We start from the raw sequence: 17,812 nt of genomic DNA, 5'->3' as shown, positions 1-17,812 counted from the left end.
CCATCAACATTCGCCTGACAGCATTATAATAAAATGGGAAAAGAAACAATGGGCATAATAGGTCAAGCAAACACTGTTTAGTTCTGACAAAAAATCTCGTTTCCTTCGCCATGTGTTGCACCAATATATTGACAAAGAGTTGTCAGAGACCCATTTCCCAACCAAACGCAGCGTTGTTACAAAATGTTTTTCGTTTCTCACCGATTTACGTTTCACACATCATTCAAGTTTACAAGTGAGTGAAATAAAGCTATTTTAAAATACAAGCAGTAGATATATACTCGATTCAAAAGAGTACCTAATATAATTTTGGCTCAATTAATTCTGCAGCTAGTGAAAATGTGAAATTACTCCGAGTACACAAAGGGCGTTCTACATAATCCTGCCATCTACAAGATCCCACCAAAAATCAGTAGAATGACATATTCTAAAAAAATAGATCGGTCACTAGCGTTTTCTTTTTTAAATGGAACTAGGGTATCTTTTGTGGCAGAAAAATAGACAAATCCAGTACTACAAAGACTTCGTCAGTAGCAGCGGAAACACCTCTTGCCTCGGCACCGTGCAAGTTTCCGTCAGGAGGGTGCAACCTTCCGAGCGGTGCTCTGTTCAAACGGACGCTAAACAGCTCGAAAATACCCATATTTAGTGTACCTTGTATTTTAATCCTAAATAGAGCTCCAGTGCTAAATTTTTCTCATATAGATCTGTTAATTTGATACAATAGACCAACTTGAAAAAGTTAGCGACAATTGTGTTTTTCAAGAAAATGCCATTCGGTCGATTTTTGGTAACTTGAACGGATACTGCTTTTGGAACCAAACAAGTCTTATATGCATCATTTTGTTGCTGTCTCAAAATTAACACAATTAACAAATTTTTGGGCATTTTACCGAATTATATTCTTCACACGACAGCTCAGCAGCTTCCCTGCTGTCTTCTTCTGGTTTCCTCGGTGTTTGGAATTCAAACAGCGAGCAACAATAATTGAGGAATATTTCAGAGCCATTTTTCAAACTTAGATTCTGATAAGAGAACATCTATATGTTCCAGCTGGATGCATCTTGTTTTTCACCTTTAATCAGAGCTCATAGTCTGGCTATATTGAGCTCAACTTAACCCACAACTCTTCTTCAACACTAAGTCTATTTCTGTGCTCATTTTCAATGTACAACAACTGAGAAAAACCCACTTTCACACATGTAAGTCATAAGAAACGGCACCAAAAATCAGACTGCTTGTTTGGAAAGAGAAGGGCATTCCGTTTTTATTCCCATCCAAAAAGTAAGAGTTTTCTCTTTGAAAGCATCTTCCATTTAACTGTAACTAATCATGTCGACGGATATTTCTTTCGTGATTACTCCTTGCGATAATTTTCCTGAAAACCGATTTCTTATCCATTCATATTTTGCGAAAGTAGTTTTCAAAACATTTTTTGATGGATCTCTAAATGTGTAGAGGTTAATCTTCCATGGGAACTGGTTCACTGTTGTCAAAAAATGATGTAAGAGTCGGAAATGCGAGAAAGTTATTATTCAGTACTTGTGAACTAAAAATGGTCAAATTTCTTTTGAAAGACGATATTTTGTTATCTAAGAAAATTGTTGCGCCTCGTCCTTGATTTACGTGTTTAAAACGTGAAGCCTGTCGAGAGTATTACCTAAGTAGGCAAATCTTGATGTCTACTGATCATCAGCGAAAAAATACTCCATGTTATTGTTTCTGTCGCTGAGAAACATAAAAACCTCAGCTCAAATATTCGGTTTAAAATCTTGCCGTAAGAGGACTATCTTACGTCAGTATAAACAAGCAAGAGTTTCAGGCATATCCCTGGTAACCAGTGCTTCTTGGTGTATTGGACAAGTTATGCTTCTTCGATGAAGTCCAACTTTCTTTCCTTTTTGATCCAAACTCTGTTAAGTCATCATATGTTGATATGTTGTCTTAGTCCGGCATGTACAAACACCAGCCGGCTGCGTTGACCGAGCGGTTCTAGGCGCTTCAGTCTGGAACCGCGCGACCGCTACGGTCGCAGGTTCGAATTCTGCCTCGGGCATGGATGTGTGTGATGTCCTTAAGTTAGTTAGGTTTAAGTAGTTCTAAGTTCTAGGGGACTGATGACTTCAGATGCTAAGTCCCATAGTGCTCAGAGCCATTTGTACCTTACAAACACCAACACATTTTTGGCAAAGAATACCTACTGTTAAGAAATAATGGTGAATCATTTTGCAAATGTTTTGTGCTGTAGCATTTCACTCAAGCAGTTCGCAAAATAAAAACTCTTCTGCTATGTCTTCGTACTAGTATAAATGCACAAAAATGTGTAACTGCACCATATTTGTGACATCTATACTCTCGTCTGTTTGAAAAGAGAAATAAGTGCACTCTTGTAGTTGAAACAACAACATTTCTTCAGTATTGGAAGATATGTCTTTTTTTCTCCTTTTTAATGTATATCGGATCGTTTTGTATTTCTTTGGCCGCTTTTTCCCCAAATACTGCTTGGACCACGTCTTTATCCGCAGGCAGTAAGAGAGACTAAGCAACTCCGTGACGTTTTCCTTTCTTTGCACTTCTAAAACTAGTCACGTATGAGGCTTTTATCTAGTTAGTATCAGTGTTAACAAAATTTGCCGTGCATTTGGATCCTTTTTTTTACAAAACGCAGATACCGCTTGAAAAGGAAGATTGCTGCAGCGCCACAGATTGGTACACCGCATAAGTTGGCAGCGGTTGCAAAGCGGCACGAAAACTTCGGAAAAACCACCCACAAGACTCGATCACAATAACGCCGTCGAAAAGGGATGAGTCATTCTCGGCCAGGACAGAGACGGCTAATGGAGGGAGGGGCTGGTGAGGGGTGGGGAGGGGAGGGGACGGAACAATGTGACCTTCCTGTGTCCTGCGAGCAGTACGAGACAAGCATTATGTGGAAAATCCATTTTCTTTAGCACTATACAGATGCTACTTTTATGTCACAGTTTTCTCATTATCATTGCGCTATAAAATAAAGTAACGTAAGTCAATAATTTTACTTATATTAGTACATGTTTTGTTTACTTTAACGCGTACCACCTGAACTATCCTTGCGTGCCATCAGGGCTACTCGTACCACCATCTGGGAATCATTGCATTAGAGCATTGAGGTCACATGTCTTTGGAAATTGGAAATTTGTGGTAAAGTCTTATGGGACCAAACTGCTGAGCTCATCGGTCCCTAAGCTTACACACTGCCTAATCTAACTTACGCTAAGGACAACACACTCACCCATGCCCGAGGGAGGACTCGAACCTCCGACGGAGGGAGCCGCGCGGACCGTGAGAAGACGCTCCAAGACCGCGCGGCACATATCTTTCATTATGTTTTGGACAGTAAAAGTATTACACTCTGATTGTGACTGAGACACAGAACTTACTACTAATATTACTACTACAAATAATAATAATAATAATAATAATAATAATAATAATAATAACCATTTTTAAAAATATGGCTATACTATCAGAAATACTACTGCATTGTTATAAAAGTGAATGCTTCGGGGATTACGGCTGACAGTAAACGGGGCCTAACAATCAGTTGACGGAAAGAGATTGCGGGACATCCAACAAAATTTCAGGCAACAGATGACTTGACACGCACATACAATTGAGATCTGACGAATAATTGTACACCAAGATAGGACCGTTAAAATAATAGATTCGAACAGAAGGTTTCTGCTAGAATGGCTCACTTTCAGAAGGCCCGTTGACTAAGATTTGGGTACTTTATAATCACGAACAGAGCGGAATAAAGAAAGAGTCAAATACTAACATCGTGGTCACAGAAAAATTGGTATTCGGCAAAGCCTAGTGACATGGAATATTGCAAACAGTGGATACAACGTTATCGACGTGGCTTCATAATAGAACCAGAACACGAAGACGGAGAGGGATTTGACGGTAAGTAAACATTTTCAAAAAGTGACATTTACGTAACTCATGAATTTACGTAGCTCATGGATGACCAGGAGCTGCAAGTTACCAAACCTTCATTCCCTGATCGGCTAAATTTTAAAGAGGAAATTTTTTTCCAAGGCTGAGACATGAGACCTCTACCTTCCTGTAGAACAGAAGCGCACCGTATGGAAGGAATATAATGCGATACAGCCCGCGTAAGGAATAGGCTTAGCCCTCCTTTAGGAAAGCAAAGAGTCAGGCTCTGTTTCCCAGTGAAGTAGTGAATCAGATGGCGAACGGTGCATTCGAACAATGTCGGGCTACTTTTAGGCCACATTAAAAGTCTCTGTAAAATTAGTAACTCCTGACTTGCTGAGTGATAACGGAAATGTGTCGGTTCTCATTTGAGTGCCTGGAGAGTAGCTGCAGCAGGTGAAATACGTCGCTTAAAGTTTATGAAGCAGCCAGTTTTTTGCAGTATGCGCAAGCGTTTATCAAATTATGAGACTACACCCTATTATTACGCAACCACATTTCATACGACTGACGCATCGTTGCCCTGTTGATAAAAGAATCTAACACATGTTTGACTGGTTCTGATCTATCTTCCTACCACAGTTGCGCAAGGGCGGTCTGTGAGTGTTTTAGGAATTTGGTGTTGAAGCTACGGCCTGCGAGGTAGGAAGACACCATCTCACACATGCAGAGTTCAGAAGAGTGCAGCAGTCCGGACAGTGATGTAATCAGACAATGATCTCAATGTCGGTTACACTACACTCTCTGTAAAGGAAACGTTATCACTAACAGAAATGAGAGTGCGGGTTCAGGCGTAACTAAATGTTAGCCAAAATGAAAATCGTAGACTTTCGTTATTAAATTATTAGTTTTGCTACAAGTATGACTTCATCACGTAGCAATGTTAACAAAATTACATACAGGGTGGTAAAATATTGACACTGGGTGTTCACAACCGTGAAGCGAAATTCCTAACTATTACAAGGTTCTCTAATGGTAAGGTGGTTTATGACCATGTCTGGGAGTCGATAAAGATACGCCCGGCAGGAGTGGCCGTGCGGTTCTAGGCGCTACAGTCTGGAACCGAGCGACCGCTACGGTCGGAGGTTCGAATCCTGCCTCGGGCATGGATGTGTGTGATGTCCTTAGGTTAGTTAGGTTTAATTAGTTTTAAGTTCTAGGCGACTGATGACCCCAGAAGTTAAGTCGCATAGTGCTCAGAGCCATTTGATAAAGATACAGACAAATTAAATACAATTGCGGCCAGAATATCAATTACGCTAAAATGCACAATGAAAATACTCAAAATTGAATGGGAGTCGGTAAAAAGCAATCAAAAAGAAGTACATAATGAAAACAATTCATAACTATACAGTGGCTGGTCAATCCTTTTCGTTAGATAGGATATCTTTCTTGTTTGCTTCAATTAAGCCCGACAATCGTTAATATGTTTAACTACAGACCATGGCTGAATGTACGAAAATTAGGAGAGACGGAGACGACCACAGTTCTGAGTGTCAGTTGAATATCACTTGCTAGCGTAGTGCGAGCACGCGCGTTTACCTGCGGTCGGCGGCGGCAGAGGCGGCCGTCGGCGTGAGCTGTGGACCTGAGAATCTGTTCTAAATCCCTCTCGACTTTTAAACACCAGTCTGATACATTTCCTACGTCTCCAGTGAAGCCGAGACTCCTTCCCTAGCTAAGTTAATTGGCGTGGCACACGCTATTCGGCTGCAATAGCGCGCACATCATTGCCCTCAAATGGCTCACAAGCGTTAACTGTCAGTGCTTGGTGCGATTCCCCGTATTAGGATGCTTGGTTGGTTTGTGAGATTGAAGGGACCAGACTGCGATGGTCATCGGTCCCCGTATTAGGAAACTTTGCAGTTTAAGACCTTATGAGTTAAGACGAGCCTGTGAACAAGTGTTCACGTAATTATTCTCGCAATCGTCTCAGCGTGGCGCGAGTCACCTTGCTCAAACACTCGACGATTTCTGCAAGAGAAGAAGCCAATTACTCTGTCTGCAATTTGGGCCACGAGTTTCCTTTCTGGCCAATCAGGGCGTTCGTACTTGTTATAATTGCACCAATTATCGTTTTTGTAGCCTATCATAGGTGTCGTTTCTTTCGTAGGGCAGAGTTTAACTTCCGCTACGCAATACTGAGATAAAAAGCGTTTTCTTTCATGCGATTCTTAACTCAGGTAGCTACTGTGAGCCACCAATGTTTTGAAGTGGGTTTCTCCGTACGTTTATCTTCCATCTTCGGCCGTGTTCCCGTACAAAGGCTTTCCGAAGAGTCGTCGTTAAAAGCAGGCACAAGGGGCTGCTTATGCCGGCGTCCAACGCAGAGGCTCCAGCGTCTGATTTAGTCCGCTGTATGCCCCGACCTGAAGTTTCACGCGCGCGAGACGGCCGTGCCGTCTTAAAATCCTCCTTTCCTCAAAACTGCGTTCCGTAGCTCAAGTACTATTACTAGTGTGAGTATAGTGGTTTCTATTCACGAGATGTTGGTCCCATACGACCTTACCACAAATTTCCAAAAAAATTAAATAAACCAACTGCTGAGGTCATCGGTCCCTGAGCTTACACACTGCTTAATCTAACTTAAACTAACTCACGCTAAGGACGACACACTCACACATTCCCGAGAGAGGACTCGAATTTCCGACGGGGGACCGTGACAAGACGCCCGAGACCGCGCGGCTGTCCCGCGCGGCTGTTGGTTTATTTACTCGATCTGTATATTAATAAAATTCGTACAATTTCACGTAACTATGTCGTGTGACATATCGAGTTAACCGGAATTGTTTCAAGAATTTAATTTAGGGTCTGTTACTTGTTTGACACCTTACAAGAACTGCCAAGAAGTCGGTTGTATAATTCTTCACTGAAGGAAGGTTGATAGCCGACTATCTGTGGATTTCTAAAAGCTGGAGCTAGAGCTGGTTTACGATAAATTAGTAAATATTTTTGTTCTTCAAATGGGTTCAAATGGCTCTGAGCACTATGGGACTTAACATCTATGGTCATCAGTCCCCTAGACCTCAGAACTACTTAAACCTAACTGACCTAAGGACATCATGTAGGGTCACCGCCAGACACCACACTTGCTAGGTGGTAGCCTTTAAATCGGCCGCGGTCCGTTAGTATACGTCGGACCTGCGTGTCGCCACTATCAGTGATTGCAGACCGAGCGCCGCCACACGGCAGGTCTAGAGACACTTCCTAGCACTCGTCCCAGTTGTACAGCCGACTTTGCTAGCGATGGTTCACTGACAAAATACGCTCTCAATTGCCGAGACGATAGTTAGCATAGCCTTCAGCTACGTCATTTGCTACGACCTAGCAAGGCGCCATTACCAGTAACTATTGATGCTGTAAAACATGTACCGTCAAGAGCGATGTTTCCCAATTATGGATTAAAGTTAAGTATTCCAGTAGTTACGTACGTTCTTTGCTACTATAACGTCCTTGTCCAGTTCCAGACCTCATGCCAGCCTGCGTGAGCTTAAACGCGTGCCTTTCGGCTTCCTCCTAGTGGATTGGCTGTCTTGCCAGCCCACTACACATCACACAAAACCCATTCATCAAGAGGCAGAGAAAATCCCTGACCCCGCCCGGAATCTAACCCGGGAACCCGGGCGTGGGAAGCGAGAACGCTACCGCACGACCACGAGCTGCGGACTTTTGCTCTTCGCGGACTAGAAGTTTATTATTAGTCTCTTATCACTTAGTATTTCATAATCAGCAGTGGGAATTCGTCTTAGGCACTCTCACCTGGGGAAGTGAACGGTGTACATACACTTGCACAAAATAAGCGATTAGGTGCCTAGAGACAAATCGAAAGGCCGCGCGGAGTGGCAGCGCGGTTTGAGGGGCCATGTACGCATTGCGCGGCCCCTCCCGCCTGAGGTTCTAGTCCTCCCTCGAGCGTGGTTGTGTGTGTTGTTCTTAGCATAAGTTAGTCTAAGTGGTGTGTAAGACTAGGGACCGATGACCTCAGCAGTTTGGTCCCTTAGGAATTCACACACATTTGAACGAATCGAAGGTAACTGGACATTAATCATAGACACTTCTGCAGATTTCAGTACCATCGAGTAACTGTGGACGGTTCCCATTTCCCCGGAATCAACCATGTACAAGTGTAAATCACAGTTTATTTAGGCAAAATCATCGTTACTGATTGATTACCGGCAAGAAAAAATAGCGGTCAGTAATTTTTCGTGGGAAAATACCGTGCTGTTCGACCAGATGATCTAATGGAGACTCACAATAATGCTTCTTTCAGACTCCATCTGGTGCTGATGGCGTTCTCTCACGTGAGTGTGTGGCACTTCCGTGTCCTTCACAGTAATCAGTCAACATCTTTTGGTGCCCACGTTCCTTATATACGCTACCAGGCCTGGAAACAACTCTGACCAGGAGTAACACTACGGCAATACTGTCACATATCGCTGTGTGATATCAGTTACTTTTTACACCCACTATTTACAGTTATGCCAACGGCCTTGCCACAGTGGTAACGCGGGTTAGCTTCGTATCACCGAAGTTAAGCGCCGTCGGGCTCGGCTAGCACTTGGATGGGTGACCATCCGGTCTGCCGAGAGAACTTCAGAAACTTCCTGCAGATTCCACTGCAGACAGCGATCGCCAGAGTCCTCCCCAGCCTGTGACCCTCAGCACCGCCACCAGCCACCTCACCACACTCACCACAAGAATAACGTGTGCAGTGATAGTGAATAAGTGCAACACAAAAGATAAAGTGCTTTCTCCTCTCGCATCAAACAGTGAAGTACAGTAGTATAAAGTGTTTCTTCTTAGTGAAAACAGTGATACAAAGTGCTTCTCACCAAATACCTGACATGCTCGCAGCCATAACAGTGTCAAAAGTATGCACAGTAGTACTACCAGTTTTTTAGATTAATTTATTTCATTATATGCACTATATTGTCTAAGTGACAAGAATTACTTAGTGGAAAGTGCCAACTACTCATACACTCCTGGAAATGGAAAAAAGAACACATTGACACCGGTGTGTCAGACCCACCATACTTGCTCCGGACACTGCGAGAGGGCTGTACAAGCAATGATCACACGCACGGCACAGCGGACACACCAGGAACCGCGGTGTTGGCCGTCGAATGGCGCTAGCTGCGCAGCATTTGTGCACCGCCACCGTCAGTGTCAGCCAGTTTGCCGTGGCATACGGAGCTCCATCGCAGTCTTTAACACTGGTAGCATGCCGCGACAGCGTGGATGTGAACCGTATGTGCAGTTGATGGACTTTGAGCGAGGGCGTATAGTGGGCATGCGGGAGGTCGGGTGGACGTACCGCCGAATTGCTCAACACGTGGGGCGTGAGGTCTCCACAGTACATCGATGTTGTCGCCAGTGGTCGGCGGAAGGTGCACGTGCCCGTCGACCTGGGACCGGACCGCAGCGACGCGCGGATGCACGCCAAGACCGTAGGATCCTACACAGTGCCGTAGGGGACCGCACCGCCACTTCCCAGCAAATTAGGGACACTGTTGCTCCTGGGGTATCGGCGAGGACCATTCGCAACCGTCTCCATGAAGCTGGGCTACGGTCCCGCACACCGTTAGGCCGTCTTCCGCTCACGCCCCAACATCGTGCAGCCCGCCTCCAGTGGTGTCGCGACAGGCGTGAATGGAGGGACGAATGGAGACGTGTCGTCTTCAGCGATGAGAGTCGCTTCTGCCTTGGTGCCAATGATGGTCGTATGCGTGTTTGGCGCCGTGCAGGTGAGCGCCACAATCAGGACTGCATACGACCGAGGCACACAGGGCCAACACCCGGCATCATGGTGTGGGGAGCGATCTCCTACACTGGCGGTACACCACTGGTGATCGTCGAGGGGACACTGAATAGTGCACGGTACATCCAAACCGTCATCGAACCCATCGTTCTACCATTCCTAGACCGGCAAGGGAACTTGCTGTTCCAACAGGACAGTGCACGTCCGCATGTATCCCGTGCCACCCAACGTGCTCTAGAAGGTGTAAGTCAACTACCCTGGCCAGCAAGATCTCCGGATCTGTCCCCCATTGAGCATGTTTGGGACTGGATGAAGCGTCGTCTCACGCGGTCTGCACGTCCAGCACGAACGCTGGTCCAACTGAGGCGCCAGGTGGAAATGGCATGGCAAGCCGTTCCACAGGACTACATCCAGCATTTCTACGATCGTCTCCATGGGAGAATAGCAGCCTGCATTGCTGCGAAAGGTGGATATACACTGTACTAGTGCCGACATTGTGCATGCTCTGTTGCCTGTGTCTATGTGCCTGTTGTTCTGTCAGTGTGATCATGTGATGTATCTGACCCCAAGAATGTGTCAATAAAGTTTCCCCTTCCTGGGACAATGAATTCACGGTGTTCTTATTTCAATTTCCAGGAGTGTAATTTTTCTTAAATGATTTCCTTTACTATGTGCCTATAAAATTGTATTGTTTACTCACACTTTCCTCTCTGCTTCTCATATATAATATGACATAAATTTCTCTTTTCTTCAACCTATGTATAATCTGTAGTATATGTAAAAAGTTTCTTCCACTTCTGCTCCATCTATCATGCTGATGTTTCCCTCATACTGTCCCACCTCACAGTGCAAACTAGAGGAAGAGATCAACCAATATGCACAGTATGCCTGTGGCATCACAAGTGCATGACATACAGAAACATGAACTCAGAATCAATGTGTCGATGCTACATATAAATTGTTATGCCTGTCCTGCAATGTCTATCCCCCCCCCCCCCAAAAAAAAAAGAAGACAAATGGCCATGTAAAAGGGTTCAAGGAACAACAAGAAGAGAAAAACGAAAAAGGAAAAAATATAAAAACGAAAACCTATAAAATGACAGTAATATTAACCAACACTAAGAATATAATAGGTTAATAGAATAAAATGTCTTTTTTTAATGTATCGTTGTTAATATGTTTAAATAAATATATATGGTTACAAAAAAATAAAAATGCGCTGTTGGTAAGTGGGGTGCACTCAGCCCTTATGAGGCAAACTGAGACTTGATTGAGAAGTAGCGGCTCTGGTCTCGTAAACTGACATATAGCCGGGAGAGCGATGTACTGACCACATGCCTCTCCATATCCACAACCAGTGACGCCTGTGGGCTGTGGATGACACGGCGGCCGGTCGGTACCATTTGGCTTCCCAAGGCCTGTTCAGACGGAGATTAACGGTCATACTTGTGAACACAATGGGATTGTGTACTTGGAAAGGAAACTTCATGGCTCCCCTAGCGGTATAGGTTGGTGTTGGTACAGTCTCGGACCTCCTTCGTTGGCAGAGGACAGACAGGGAATCTCATTAGGACAAGCACCACGAGTCCCTTTGGTGTTGAGCAACTTTCGCGGAAGCCGGGCTGTGGGCCAGTCTGCCGCTATTGTGAGAACACAGCAGGAACCAGTCTGTGTGCTGGACAGTGAACGTTCCGCCCGCCTTTACACCCCCTTAAGATAATGAGCGCGACATTTTTCCTTTTCCACAACTTCAAAGGCCCAGAAACTGCGGTGCCGCTCGGCTAGTGTGGGAACTTCGGTAGGGTTTCGCTTCAAGAATGTGGTTTACAAAATGACGCTGTGTCGCCCCACCTAGCACAGAAAGCGCACAGGCCAACCTATAAAATTAAAACTGCTTCAGCCCAGTGCCAACCTCACGGAGGTAAAATATGGGTCTTGTACCCAAAAGTTGGGAAGTTTGTTGTCCTTTACCCAACTTTTCGTAAATTTTGTTACGTTTCTCATCCGACAATTAGCAGTAGTTTGGAGCCGTCGCCTTCACGTTGAATTTTTGATGGGTTGGAAGTTCAGCAAGGAACTTTTTTTGGGCATTTGGGGAGGAACGGCGGAGGAGTCGGGAGAGATTCGGGGACAGAGTGTTAAGGAGACGAGAGCTGAGGGCCATCTGAGGTTGCTTCGCACAATCTATTGATCTTGAAGAGATGTAAGTTTTCACTACACGCAGTAGCGCAATCTATAAAATGAACAGTTTACTTCTCTATCTTTCTGGTACGCAACTGCTGTTGCTGATTTAATTCAAATTTGTATTTCTTTTCGATAATCTCGTATCTGCGAGCTGCACAGGTGAGGATAGATTTGTGCTTTATTCTCCATGCAGTTTGCCTTGCATCTGTTACCGACCATACTGTTAGTGTAACTTTTTATCACCGAAATTCGTAAATCAATTACTTTTGTTCCTTTGATGACATCTGATCAACCTTTTTGGATTTAAGACTAAATAAAATTCTGTTAAAAGCAGACTTGACTTCTATTTCAAGATCTTAAATTGTCCCACAGCGTTCATGGTTAGGAGACCTGTTAATAAGTAAATATAACCGAATATACTACCAAGTCGTGCTTTGCTGTGTGAGCTTTGTCCCTGCGTGCAGTGGCTATGTACAAGGATATTTTATCTATTTTTTTGAGAAAGCAACGAGTATCGCACACGCTCGGTTTATGTAGCACGACGCTGTTCAATAACACTTGTGAGACTAAGAAGATTTCAGTATCAATGCGCCTGTTAAAAGTAATGCGCTCTGGTGGTCATTCGACCTATCACACAGGAATCCAAATCTTGATCATTTACAGACGCGGCGATGGTGTATACGCTTACGAAGTTACTTTGACATCCGATCATGTCTTCTGGGTGCTTCATTCTTTTTGTCAGGTTGTGTGAATCGACGACTGATCTAGCTTTCCTCTTCAAACTTTGCCAGTATTGGTCCCGTTTATGCTTCCCCCTGCCTGTGTCAGAGACAGATCGTGTAGCATTGTGTGCGGTAGATTTCGATTCCCAGTGCCCGGATTGCCTTCCATACGCACTATTTTTGCACACTCGTGCTGTCTTTCTGTGAAAAGCACGTCTTCTTGTTTAATGATTCGGGCAGATGGGAGGGCTAACGGTAAGGACTAACGAACTAAAGGCCGACTCTCAAATCTTACTTAAATTCATAGCTCCGTACCTCTTTACAAGGTTATCTTAACGTCCTTATCTCGACAGAAATTTAATTACGCTATTCTGAAAACACAGAACCTGCACACTGATGTTAGCGTTGTATTACCTCACTTCAAAATTTGATACCAAGAGAATGCAGTGTCTTTTAGTTACATATTATTCACATGTACACTCCATTCTTAGCTATGGCATTCTTTTTTGAGGAACAAATGCACAAAATATGAACACAATTTTCAAACGCCAGGAAAGAGCCATAAGAATAATAACCAAAAATACTAGTCGAGCTCATTGTAAAGATCTGTTCAGAACACTGGGGATTTTAACTGCTCCATGTGAATATACTTCCCAGGCTCACTGGAATCTTAAGATTTTTTCTTGAAGTTTGTGTAATTAGTGTAGATTTTGTTTATTGCTATTGCGTAATTGTAGAGAGAATCTCCTTTGTAGTTGCAGTCTTTCATTATTGTACAGTAAAACAGTTGTGGCATGCATGTAGATTTGCACCAAGTATTTCGCAGCTGCGCTTGCAATTAACTAGATATTATTTTCAGTGCTATGTTAATGTGTTCCCCTATTTTTGCTCTTCAAATTTTGTTTTTCTGTGTTGTGACAATAATGGCGTGTGAAAAACGTAACACTAGGCTCTAAAGTAAACTGAAAAATGACAGTGAAGACGAAAGCAGTGTGTTAACGCCACCATGTAATGAATTAACTAATATTCAAAGTAGTAATTTGGTAACTGTGCATAGGGAAATGGAGCGGGCGTCAAATAATGGTGTAGACAGTGAAACAGGTAGTAAACAGGGAAGCATTATCGATCGATCGGTCGGCAACAGCTCGCCTTAGGAATCGGGAATGACAGAACACAATATTGCAAATACTGTAGACTCAGGTTTTGAGTTCTCACCGTTTTCTCAAATGAGTCAAGACACATTTTCCGCTTGTCAAAATGTGAATGTTGCCGGTGCAAAATCACTGCCGAAAAGCACTGAGGAACATGTTTCAGACACCAGTGCGTTGTTATTACAATTAATGCAACAAATGAGACAAAAGCTTCAAAAGTTAGACTCAGTGGAACATAAGCTTGAACAAACACGTGAAGATTTAACTACTGAGTTACAAAACATTGAATCGAAATGTCAAAAAGTCTGTAATGATGTAAAAACACAAATTTGTGAGCATTTTCAACCTATTTTTTCGCAGCATGAAAATGCATTACAGAATCACGAAGCAGCCATAAAAGAACTTCAAACTATTGTTCATGAAAATCACGACACCTTGCAAAAATTGACTCAGTTGCATCTGCCGATTCGGCTACGCAACTTGCAAAAACTCAAGAAAACTTAAAGGACACAGTAGATACGATTTCAACACAAATGGACACTCTGAAACTTGGTTCAGCAAAACACACTGAGGAAATAAGTACACTATCGGAGAAAGTAGCCGAACTTTCGGATCAGTTCACTAACTTATCTGCAAAGGTAGATGATGATCTGAATGACACAAGACCTGTAGCCATCACTGACACAGAAGAGTGCGAACAAATTAGGAAATTCAAACACAATCAGAATCAAATTAATACGCAACACCAAAGAGAAATCCGGGAAGTACAAGATCAGCTGACACAGGTAATACAAGAATTACGTATTTCAGAGGCCACTCGCGCTCCAATACGGGAAGAGGGACATAGAAATACGGAACAGCCACAAAATAATAACTCAGGGCACTTCGGAAATTATGAAAGAAATTGGCAAGGTACACCGAATTTTGAGATGGAACCGCCGACACGAAGTAACAATGACCGATATGCTACTCGCCGACACGATGATTTTGACTATAAGCTGTTCATTACTACACGTAAACTCAAAACGTTTAAGAATTCTGCCAACGAAATTCATCCACAAGCGTGGCTCCATCAATTCTCTCATTGTTTTCCTCCCAACTGGTCATTGGAGCACAGGTTAGAATTTATGTGTGGCTACTTGGAGAATGAACCAGCTGTAAGAATGCGATCGGTCATTCACGATTGTCACAGTGAAGGAGATTTTTATCATGCCTTCCTCTCAGCATATTGGTCTCAAGCTACACAAGACCGAGTAAAACATAGCATCATAATGATGAAACATTTCGAACAATCTGAATTTTCCAGTCTTGTCAAATATTTTGAAGACATGTTGCATAAGAATCAGTACCTGTCAAACCCATACAGCCCCTCAGAACTCATCCGCATTTACTTAATCAAATTAACTGAACATTTACGGCATATTATTTTGGCAGGACGTTGCAAAGACGACATTGAAGCTTTTCAGGGACTCTTACAAGAATTAGAAATTGACACAGACAGTCGCAGGATGCGAAAACAGGAAAACAATCACTACAGGTCACATCCGTCACAATTCCGTGACGACAGAAACAATAACTGGACACGACAATTCTATTCTTGCAACGTAAATCGTGACCAAAAGAGACACCACCCGTATGACAACCACTGGCAGAGTAATAGTTACAGAGAAAGGTCGCATTTCCATAGTAATGAATATGACAGAGACAATCATAGAAACAGACAATTTGGCAACCAGAACAATTATTATCACGGGAGACAGAATAACTTCAGACGCAACGGTCCACCGTGCAGTGATAATTCAGGGAGAAATTCTCCACCACGTAACCGACAAGAAAGAAACTACAGGAACTACCGACATGACGACAGACGATGTGATCGTAATGACAGACGTGAATTTCATCAGAAGTGGCGGGATTTAAACAGGGCTGGGCCCTCTCGGCAAGGCGAATTTGCAGAAGTTAGGTCTCCTAATCCCAATAACGATGCGCGCCAACAAAGAAACAGACAATGACTCGCACCGCAGGCAGCCACTTGCGCCCGCTGGCTCAGGGAAAAATAACATTGACGCTAACCTTGAGCAAAATTCCAGTATTCTTTACGGACGAATACCGCATGATAATTGCATTCAAGTTGAAACTCTGCGTACTGAGAAGAGCAAAGGGTTACACCACATCTCACATGTAAAACCGTTTATTGAGAGATAATCTGCTTTTTAACTTTGTCTTTGCCATAAAACTTTTCACTTCACATTTCCAGTATGCTTTGTCAGACTTAAGAAACTGTTAACATGCAACTACGTTTTAAAGCTAACTAACTATCCAGTCAAGAACATAGGTAACTTAGACAAGTAATTGCGAATGCATTGTTATTGCGAACAGACGACACAGTGTTGTTATTTATACATTCTTCCTTGTTAGTTGCACGATTACGTAACGACTATGAGGCTCACATACTTGGAACATATACCGGCACTGCTAATGAGATTTTCATGCAACATTTTGGTTTGCTTGAGAATGGATTCTGGATTTCAGGTGCTTTCTGTGAAATGCCAGATGACACAGTGGTTGGTTTGTGTGACAGCTACACGATTTTATCACGATGCTACTAATGAGTGACAATTTACAATGTTGCTTTTGTGGTGTTTCTGTTTCATATCTGCACAGTTTTTCTGTATTATTCTGGAAAGTAAAACATGTTTTAGTAGTAACTTTTGTGGTATAGCTACAATGAGACAGCCTTTTCCGTAGCACAACAATACGTTACAGCACAGTAATTTCTTCATCACAATAATAAGCGTAATAACTAAGATATCTATATGCAAAGCATTTCACTTTTGTTTATCATGAGGTAAGTACATTGACTTCTGCAGAACTTAGCTTTCGGAGGACAATAACTACGACACTTCCACAGAGATTATCTTACAGCAAGATGCACATTTAGCGCTAGAGTACACGTATTTGAGTGATTAATTTTGTACTTAAATCATTTGTTTTTAAAGATATTTGAAGTACAATGATAGAAAGGTTTTCCGTAATACATTTCATTCCATTGTTGTAATCTGTAACACCTGAGGGTATAATTACATTAATCCTCAGGGGGGTACACGCTTACTTTGTGTACTATGTGTTTGGCAAGCACAAGGAGCCCTAGCTAATATGGTATTTGCTTATACAAGTTTAAACATCGGTACCATATTCCTCTAACACATAAATTACACTGCTATCTGATCATTTAACTGAGAGATAAACATTTTTTTTACTACATCAGTGACACATGTTTACGCAATTACAGAGCTGGATTACTTTACACTTACGAAATTGTATTTTGTTTGTACTTTGTGAACTGTTCATATTTTTTCAGACCCATTGTGATGTTATGAGAACTTTGAATGATACATTTGGTATTGGATCACGATTTTTAAAGTATGTTTGAGGCAGATGACATGAGCAGAGAATTTTTTTAGGTTTTGAAATTATTGGAGGAAGCTACGACGATTTTGAGAGTTGACTGAGGTGTTATGATGTTATTATTACGATGACTATGTGTATTATGCTGTTGCGGCATGTTTATGATTAATAAGCTGATGCTGTATGAGTTATTTGATTATGCTATGTATCTGTTATGATGAAATATTGAAGAAGTGTCGACGAGTAAGGTAAGGAATAATGAGTAGTGGTTAGGGACTCTGGTTTGTGAAAAAGGTTGTTGGAAACCAGGAATCGTACTTTAAGAGTTATGAAATGTATGTAAATGCGTGAATGTATTACAATGCCGACGAAAATTTTTTGGACACTATTATATCAATAGGATTTTGTTTCTACAGCTTTGTAACGCAAATTCTTGACCTGTGAAATATTTTTATATGAGACTGTCACTGTAGCAGAAACTGCTGTCGTAAATATTTCAGTAAGAAAGGTAAGTGACCTTGGCGTAATGCGTTTTGGGCGCCCAGCTGAGAGTTAGTCATCTGACAAAAGAAAGCCATTAGGTGGAGAAAAAAAAGAGGCCATTATCCTCGCCA

The sequence above is a fragment of the Schistocerca cancellata genome, chromosome 1 (genome assembly GCF_023864275.1).
Source record: "Schistocerca cancellata isolate TAMUIC-IGC-003103 chromosome 1, iqSchCanc2.1, whole genome shotgun sequence".
NCBI lineage: Eukaryota > Metazoa > Arthropoda > Insecta > Orthoptera > Acrididae > Schistocerca > Schistocerca cancellata.
The sequence above is the reverse complement of the archived record's forward strand: the minus strand, read 5'-3'. Positions refer to the sequence as shown.